The following is a 9,119-nucleotide window of genomic DNA, read 5'->3' as shown; positions in this document are numbered from 1 at the left end:
GAAGAAACGAAGGGCTGCTTATTTCTTACCTCTCCTCCTGTGTGATACATTGATCACTTTGTATTACATAAATACAACGCTTCCAGAATTTGAATATATTGTGAAGCACTAACGCACCTGGCATGAATATCTGTTGCTGTCTAGGGCAGTCTTTTTATCATGCAGAGATGCTAATGTGCGCGTTAAAAGCAACAAAGTTGGAACCATATAGTATCATCGATACAAATAGTTATTGCACATCTACAACTAATGAAGAGCATTGCACAACAATGCTGAACTGATACCATCACGTACCCCTGAGAAGTCTTTTACTTGCCGCACCAACCATATAGACACGGTAACTGATACAGGATCATTGAATAATAACTCTCATATAATGGGCACAAGGTAACTGATCCAGACACACTATGATTCAGACTTTATCTGCGGAATACGTTCAACCATTGAATAGTAACTCTCATATAATGGGCACAAGTACTAGAGGATCATTTAATTTCCCATGTTCTTTCGCACTCAAAAGGGTTTGCACGCTGCACCTGGAAGCAGATTCTTTACCTTGACCTATAACAAGACCAGATCTAAATATCAAATCTACGATATCCTAATAGTACCATAAATTTTTCCAGCAACTAATCACCAAGATCTAGTCTGTCTCATCTAGCAACAATAAACAATTTACTAGATACAAAGTGAGATTACAAGGAAAGAAGACCATTTACTCGTGGTTTCATGATATGGTCGTTTGACAGCACCGGCGGCAGTCAAACAATTAAATAGTTATCAGTGGTCGGAAACATGACTCCTTTCGACAATCTTGCAACACCGTCAGCAGGGTCAGCAGTTGCATCTGATGAGTGACATTATGGCATCTTTGGTTCCTGAATAATTTTAACCAGCATATTTGAATAATTCCTTGAAACAGATACTTATTCCTTCTCACATTGTTAAAGCTATTTGGAGCTGAATTCGTACCAAAAAGGTCCTTTTCAGTTTTTCTGAAATACCAAAAACAACCCTCACTATTAGGGCTTTATCCAAGTGCCCAGAAACGCTCTTTAGACGAATACACTTAATACTGCTGAAAAGAGTGGAACAAAGAGGGCCTAAAATTCTAAATTGGAGGTTGAGGTAGAAAAGATTACTGTATAAAGTGAGTCTCTGTACATATCGTCTTTTCCTTCCATTTTGAGCTCATAATTCATAATCTGACAAAGAACCAAGTGCTGCAGCTGTTATGAGTTCTTTCTCCCTCTTTTTTTTTTGGAAAAATGCATATGAGAAAAAGTGAAAAATAAATTCAAAAAAAAAGAGTGTAATGTATCTTACCTCCAACACAGGACTGCCTTCTTCTACTACATGCAAATTCTGAAGGCCTCCCAATCACCTGAGGTTTAAAAAAGGAAAACAGCTTAACTAAATTGGTCAAAAGATATCTAACCAGAGAACTCCAGGAACAAGATTAAGTAATACCTCCAGCTATTACAGCCAAATCAATTATATTAAACATGTAGATATTTGGAGAAAAAAGACACATGCTTAGCTTCCGTGAAAGCACTTTATATAGCTAGATAAAATACCATCATAATTTTAGAATGTCCTTTTTCAGGAGGCAGAAAGTAATCGGATTCTTTTGAAAGATTGATACATTAGTACATGCAGGAACTTTGTAGTCTGCTATCAAATTGCAATGCATACAAATATACACAAATATGCGTGGTATTTAAGCATGCATTATTTTACATAGGCGACGATACGTAATCTGCAAACCATGTAGTTTTGCCAAATCTATCATAAACCTGGATTGGCCAGCGAGATCACCTCAATGAGGATCTGACTGTTACTGGATCAGCTGTGGCTTACACTACTGGTCTGTTTCGATGCTTGCACCCCATAGCCGCAAGATATGCCCGCTAAAGAGCATAGAAATAGGGAGAGAAGCAAACTGCATGATTTGGAGACCGCGGAAGCTGAGATCATTGAAACCCATGACTTCAGGGTAAATCACCTCTTCTTTACCCCTGAAATTTCAGCATGCCATCACCTTCCTCACCTTCCTCACCTTATGCAGTACAAGATTGTCCCAGGGATGTGGGATGTATGTGTCCAAACCGGCTCTAGAAGAAACGCTTTAATAATTTATGCCTTGGAGATGGTTGTAGACAAATTTATTGATCGAGATGTCAGCCTTATTTTGTCATTGCTATGTATTTATGGCCAATTTCTGAGGTAGAATGCTAATGAAAATGCAGCAAGGTAGGAATCAATTTAATTGATAAGGCCCAAAGTCTCTGGTTTTATTGAAAGATGTAGCATGGTTTGTAATAATGTTTGTTATTACAGTTTTGTAAGCCTCCATCCCAGCATACACAAATACTTCAAATTAAGTGCCACATCTGTATCCAATATATAACGCACACCAGTAAATGCCAGATACGATATAAGATATGTGTCACCTATGTGTTCTAGTTTTTTGATATTAAAAAAGACTCCACGTTCCCAAAACATGTGGCTACAGGAAAGGCCAAGGGTATATAGCTGAAAAAAAAAAAGATAAAACATAAAGGCTGAAAAAGGTCAGGACAAGATTACGGCAATGCATGTGAAACAGTCCAGTAATTCTGCAAGGCTTATGCTGTTTCCGCATATATCTTCATGAATCTCCACAGTCTTTTCAAAAGTATATCTGATGACCATCTCTTCCACAAAAACAGTGAAAATATGCAGCAATGAGTCAAACTGAGCAGGAAAATAGACCACAAACCTAACAATACAGTTGTCCTATTCCCTCTGATCAAAAAACTAAATTCATAGCACAGTAAGCATGAAAAAGGATGACAAAAAGTAAACTGAGGGGAAAAAAAAATTCCTTTAGGTAAGTGAACACACAGCATATTATGAGAGGGTCAACTGCAGCAGTGCACTAAACTATGTTACAGGGGTTTGGGTGTGGGTATCGGGTATGGATGTCAGTCTAGGAGCTGACTTGTCTAATCCCCAAATTATTGTGGTTTATGTATATGCTACAGTGAACTCACATTATAATTCATCTTCATCCATATCTATTTTCCTCTCCAAGATCTACTACATAAATGTGTAAGTACAAAATGGCTTGCTAATATTCTAAATTATTTTGGTCCCATATGGCTTCCCTGGCAAGCCCCAAAGCAAGAATTTTGCTCTTCCAAATACTTACTTTCTATTTGGGAGGCTAATCAACCTGCGGATTGGCTCACAAATGGAAGGGATGAAGACTTTCCATTCTATGGCTTCTGAGTTACTGTCTTTTATTTTGTTGTATTATTACGATCGTTCTTTTTTGAGATTTTGAGGTCCTGAACCTCCCTATGTAGCAAAAAAAGAAAAAAAAAGAATTTCCATGTATCTATGCCACAAGCAGATTCAGATGACAAATCTGACAAACCCAGCATTTACTTTTGTCTCAAAAGATAATACTGTGGTTTTAACTAAAGGACAGAGGTGGTGGAAGCCATTATAATAGTCTTTGTCCAACTCGATTGTGCATTCATAGAAAATACTGTATAAGAATGGCCCTAAAATGTTATGGCTATCACAATTTAGAGAAATGTAATGACGGTAATAATGACTGGTTTTGGAAATGCTGATTTACAATAAACATTAAAGTGTATCTATGATAAAATTACTTGATACAAATTATATCATTCCAATACAAATTACTATTTCTATAGTTACATTTATGTACTAAGCTGTTTTAAATGTTATGGCGGCTCATCATCAGTGTTATAGGACAACACTTTTTGTTTAAATTTGGCATTACAACTCTCTGTAATGGTCTCAATGCACAGTCATCATGGTTGAATAACAGTGGTACCATGGATGGCATATTTTGAAGGCAGTCCACTAAAAAAAATACACACATACACAAACATCATGCTGTACATCTGCTCACCATCAAGCTTCAAAAAACTTCTTACCATCCATTAACCCAAGAAATCATAAGTCATGATATTAGGTTACATCTTATTAGGAACTTATCCACCAGTACAAATAAAAGTAGAGGTGACTATATGTCCATGTGTTAATCTTTGGTGAAATAGAAGAAGCCTTTTGGTGGCCTAAGTTCTTGGGTTGGGTAGCCCCCTTCACTTGAACTCTAAACCTGTTTGGCATTTTTTTCCCAGATTCTGGATCTTTATCTTTGGTCAGATTGTTCCTAAAAGACTATCTTCTGAATATGTTGATAATTGAATATGGATGGGTCAATTTTTCCCAGACTCCCAGAAACCATTCATAATTTTTTTGAACCATCAGGATTAACAAGGTCGGTAATTTAAAGCACCACCAATCTACCATGATAACTATGTAATCGGTGCTTTTTATTATAGAAAACCTAAGAAAAACAAAAAAAAAAAACTTGAATAATTTGACAGACCTATCCCAGATCACACTTGTAGGTGAATCCATGGAAAAAAGACTTTAAGTTCCAAAAGCCTCTAGGAAACTGCCTTATAGCTTAAAACAGAAAAAAATAACACAGACTGGTGATGACAGCCAAAGAAGTTTTTTTTTTAATTAAAAAAAAAAAAGAAGCATCCAATTATTACAAGAACACGAGAAGACTCAATAGGGGAAAAAATTTGACATGGATTTTGCCTTGGTTGTTGCAGATGAAATGATTATAAAGAACCCAGATCTATGGCAGTGATTCTGGTATACTCCACAACAAAAATACAACATACGTGATACATCAAACAAAAAAAAAAAAAACAAGAGATTAGCTTACAGATGCCAATAAAGCAAAAGTCAAAAAATGAGATGCCAATAAAGCAAACAAGTCAAAAAAAAAAACAGCCATCCAATGCCTGCAGATGCCAGTAAAGTGATCAAGTCAGAAATAACAGGTGTCAATAAAGTAAACAAGTCAAACAAGTCCACACATATTCATCTAAGAAAATTAGCTTACAAATGTCAAAAAAGCAAATAAGTCAAAAAAACAGCTATCTGATCAATACAGAAAGAGGTTGACATAGATTTTGCCTCAATTGATACAGATGGAATAATTATAAGCAACTCAAGTCTGAGTAGTTGGATGCGATACATTCATGCACGAATTAGCTTCAGATATAGTTTTAGAGAGCAACACCATGTAAGGACTAAATAAGATAGTTTACATTATCTACCCATTCTCAAGAGGCCTGCTAGCATGTCTGTTGAAATAGATCTTTCATGAACCTCATCGTACCATTGTGACACCAATACAAGACAACATAAAAAACAGATAAAGGATTAATGAACAAATTGCTCAAAACCGTCCAAAACCAAGAAAAGGAAGGAGTAGTTTGTGATGCCAAACAAAAGAGTAGTTCATATGCTTGAAAAGGTGAAATCAAGAGACATTCTGCAAAGAAAATCTACCAAATCATGGTGTTGCTAGCATGATAAACTTCTACAATTACTTAGCTCATCTAGCAAATAAAAGAGCGACATTCAAGATGCCCATAGTGTTATATCACCATTCTATGCCTTTGAGATTTGTGCCAAAAAAAACACCTATGCAGTAGTAAGAACCAAATTGTTGTATGCATCAAAATGTTAGGCTACGAATAAGAGACAAGCACAGAAGATGAGCACCAAAAATTGTAAAATGGTAAGTACAATATGTAGCGACGTGCTGACGTAAGGTGTTAGACATGATGCATTTGTAAAGGTGACTTGTGACAATTAAGGAAAATGCGGAGCTACAGTGAGTAAAAATGCATCCGAATGAGAAATGAATACCAAGGGCATGTGGCTCAGTTTTTACATTAAAGGACAGAGAGACTGGCATTGACAGTGTATGCAGTCCCTTATAAGTATGGGTGAAGAAGAACTCATAGAGCCACCATGGTAGTTAGGATAAGTCTAGTTTGGTCATGAATTTTATACATGATTAATAGAGATAATTAAGAAAGATTCAGAATAATGCATTTCTCACTTCACCAACTAAATAATATATGAGAAAGGAAAGCATTATATTTGAATTGTAACAAATACCTATAGTCGATCGGAAGACGATCATCCATCATTTCTCAAAGCAACAACCCATCAGTTAGAAATATGATGTTGCTCACATAGCAATAATACATATGGAGAGAGAAAAGCAAACTAGGAGAAACTTCCTCATCAACCATACCCCAAGTGAACAAGAAAGCTAACAACCTTGTGTCCATTAGAATAGTCTAATAATAATACAACCTAGATGCTGCTGAATTTCAAGCAATATTCAACTAAAGATTCCAATGGCCAGAAAAGGAAAGAGGCCATACCAGATCTGTTTGATGTTGCAAATGAATAGTGCTATATCCAACCCTTTCACCAAGTTTGATACCCATCTATTCAGCTAGTAGTGAGGAAACAGACTGTGAAAGAACACTACCTTATAGTATAAAAAGAATTGCCATAAGATACAGCAAATCAAAGTATGCTATAGCATCAATTACCTGCTCATGTCTTGAATCTAGAGTTTTGATGTTAATTTCAACTACTAAGATTTGATGGTCAAAAGGGTAAATAACATGCAAGACTAGAGAAACTGAAAAAAAATATAATGGCATGCAGTTTTCGTGGCAAAGGTAGGATTTCAGCAATATATCACTCACAGAGCCAGAAGCCAAGAGATTCTTTCTTCAGGCACTAGAAGTTAGAAAGCTTAGAAGTTATGCAAGCTAATACCTTGAATCAAGTTTCACCGTACCGGATCCGGTAGGCGTACCGGTCGCCTACCAGACCGGTATGGTTCCGATTCGTTCCGGAACCGGCCGGTACGAACCGGCCAGCTTTTTTCCGTCGGAGCCGGAGAAGAAGAAGAGAAGGAGAGAGAGCGCGGGGAAGAGAGGGAGGGAGGAGACCCGTGGCCGCCATCGGAGAGCCGCAGAGGGGAGGCGGAGGCCGGAGAAGGGCGGCGGAGCCCGCAGGGGGGCGGGGGAACCCGCGGGGGCGCGGCGGAGGCCGGAGAAGGGCCGCGGCCGCGTCCCTGCCCCTCGCAGGCTCCGCCACCCCTCCGCGGCTCTCCAATGGCGGCTACGGATCTCCTCCTTCCCTCTCTTCCCCGCGCTCTCTCTCCTTCTCTTCGTCTTCTTCGTCTCCGGCACAGAACCAGCCCGTACCGGTTTCCACTGCTCCGGTATACCGGTTACAAATAGAGCTGTTAACGGGCCGAGTTGCTCGGGCTCGGCTTGGTAAAAGCTCGGCTCGTTAGTCAAACGAGCCCGAGCCCGAGCCCAAAATGAGGCCTGTTTAAATTCGAGCTCGAGCCCGAGCAGCTCATGAGCCCAAATGAGCTCGTGACTTAACGCAACCAAATGAGCTTGGAATTCGACAGTCGAGATCATTTGGAAATCCTGCATCCAACGGGCCAAGGCCCTCCTCTCCAGCTCTCCTAGTCTCCTAAACGGCTAAACCTCCTCTCTAGCTCTTAGTCTCCTACTTGGTACAATTTGTAAAATATTAATATCAATTTGGCCAATAGTTTAAGTTTTTATGCTGTCAGCAAATAACAAATGCTAAACCTCCTCTCCTAAAAGGGAACCTCGGGTAGGAGCTAATCGCTGCCGCGTCTAGCCCGGTGGGTGCGGAGCCCCGACTGCCCTCCTCGCCATTGTTGTCCTCGTCGTCCTCCTCCTCCTCTGCGACGAAGATTATGCCGGGCAGCACGACGCCGTTGGAGTTGCCGCCGGCGCCGCCACCGTTAGGATTAGGATTCGTGCTTCGGGCGCGGGCGCGGCAGCGGACGTAGGAGGCGAGGAGGACGGTGGAGAGGAGGACAAGGACGCCGAGGGCGGCGGCGATGGCATAGCCGAGGCCGAGGTTGCTGAGGTTCTGGAGGAAGAAGGAGGATGAGGAGGTCGGAGGGGAGGCGTGGCGTTGTCATCGGCGGTGGCGGCGGCGGAGGAGGGGGAGAAGGACATTTTAGGAAGAGGAGGGGGAGAAGAAGGGGGTTTTGTAGCATGACAGAGAGAAGCGTGGGCGAAACAGCGGAATTTTTTTTTGTGGGAGAAGCATGACTCATCACGTCATTGATGCTCCTTCTCTCTTTCCCCCTTGAGTGAAAGCCAACGGCAGATCGATGGGTTCGCTTATGAATTTTGAGGATTCATATGGGAGCCCGAGCCCGGGCTTGGGCCCGAGCCTGAGGCCGACTGAGCTCGGGCTTGGGCTCGTAATTGAAACGGGCTTTACGAGCTCAAGCCCGAGCCTTTGCTTCACCAAACAAGCCCGAGCTCGAGCCTAATATAGAGCTCAGTACCGAGCCTGAGCCCAAGCCTGAGCCCGAACCCAAGCTTCTGTGAAACGAGCCAAGCCCAAGCCTCCCAGGCTCGGGCTCGACTCGGCTCGTTAACAGGCCTAGTTACAAGCCAGACCGGTTCGAACTGGCTGGTACGCGCCGGTTCGTCGGACCTTGCCTTGAATTACACTAAATAGACAGTGGATCAGAAAGATGGTAGAATAATCACCTTAACAGCCAATCAAATTGGCTGGGCGAAAGCTGTAAACTTGACCACCATTAGCCCAACACCTTCAAGATCCTGGGGAAAAAGAAATGAATATAAAGTTTACCAGAGTAGTGTTTAAAGTTATATTTTCCAAAACTGAAACCATCTCACAGATATAACTTGAAGGCTTCTCTTTTTTTTTTTTCATGGCAGCAAGAATCCAAAGTTACACTGAATCAATGACATTCGCGATTTATTAACTGATTCAAGGTACTGCTGATGTTATACTTGAACAAAAAAGATAAATGAATGAATGAATGAAATTGCTTAAATTATTATTAAAAAAGGATCTGAAACTTTTTAAACAGTTGCAGAATGGACTCCTCTAGAAAACTCAAACCCCTAAAACACAATCTTGATAAGGTATTTAAATAGTTAATACCAATAACAGGACTAAGAATACCGATAAAATTAACTTAAAAAAGAAACAAGTCAAGAAATCTTGAAAAACATGCACAAAAAAAGGGAAAAAAGTATTAACTGGCCAGCATTACATAAGACTACGCACTAACAGAAGCACTGAACATATATATATATATATATATATATATATATATATATATATATATATATATATATATATATATATATATATATATATATATATAT

The 9,119-nt window shown here is 40.0% G+C and overlaps 1 long non-coding RNA gene across 4 annotated transcripts; it reads right to left on the bottom strand.

Moving 5' to 3' along the window:
• On the bottom strand, window positions 1-8,948 carry LOC103710872 (uncharacterized). Of its 4 annotated transcripts, XR_015987373.2 has the most exons (5): window positions 8,472-8,948; window positions 5,151-6,377; window positions 1,327-2,696; window positions 1,143-1,205; window positions 1-995 (listed from the first exon to the last, which is right to left on the bottom strand). It is a non-coding gene; the product is annotated as an uncharacterized LOC103710872 (long non-coding RNA). The 4 variants fall into 4 exon arrangements; XR_015987371.1 differs by lacking the exon at window positions 8,472-8,948 and having other exon boundaries at window positions 5,151-7,505; XR_015987374.1 differs by lacking the exons at window positions 5,151-6,377; window positions 8,472-8,948 and having other exon boundaries at window positions 1,327-1,384; window positions 1,819-5,144.
• Window positions 8,949-9,119: the final 171 nt, after the last annotated feature.

The sequence above is a fragment of the Phoenix dactylifera genome, chromosome 5 (genome assembly GCF_051530095.1).
Source record: "Phoenix dactylifera cultivar Ajwa chromosome 5, Ajwa_hap1_PhDact_Kaust_v1.1, whole genome shotgun sequence".
NCBI classification, from domain to species: Eukaryota; Viridiplantae; Streptophyta; class Magnoliopsida; order Arecales; family Arecaceae; genus Phoenix; species Phoenix dactylifera.
This window is presented reverse-complemented; position numbering and strand designations above follow the sequence as displayed.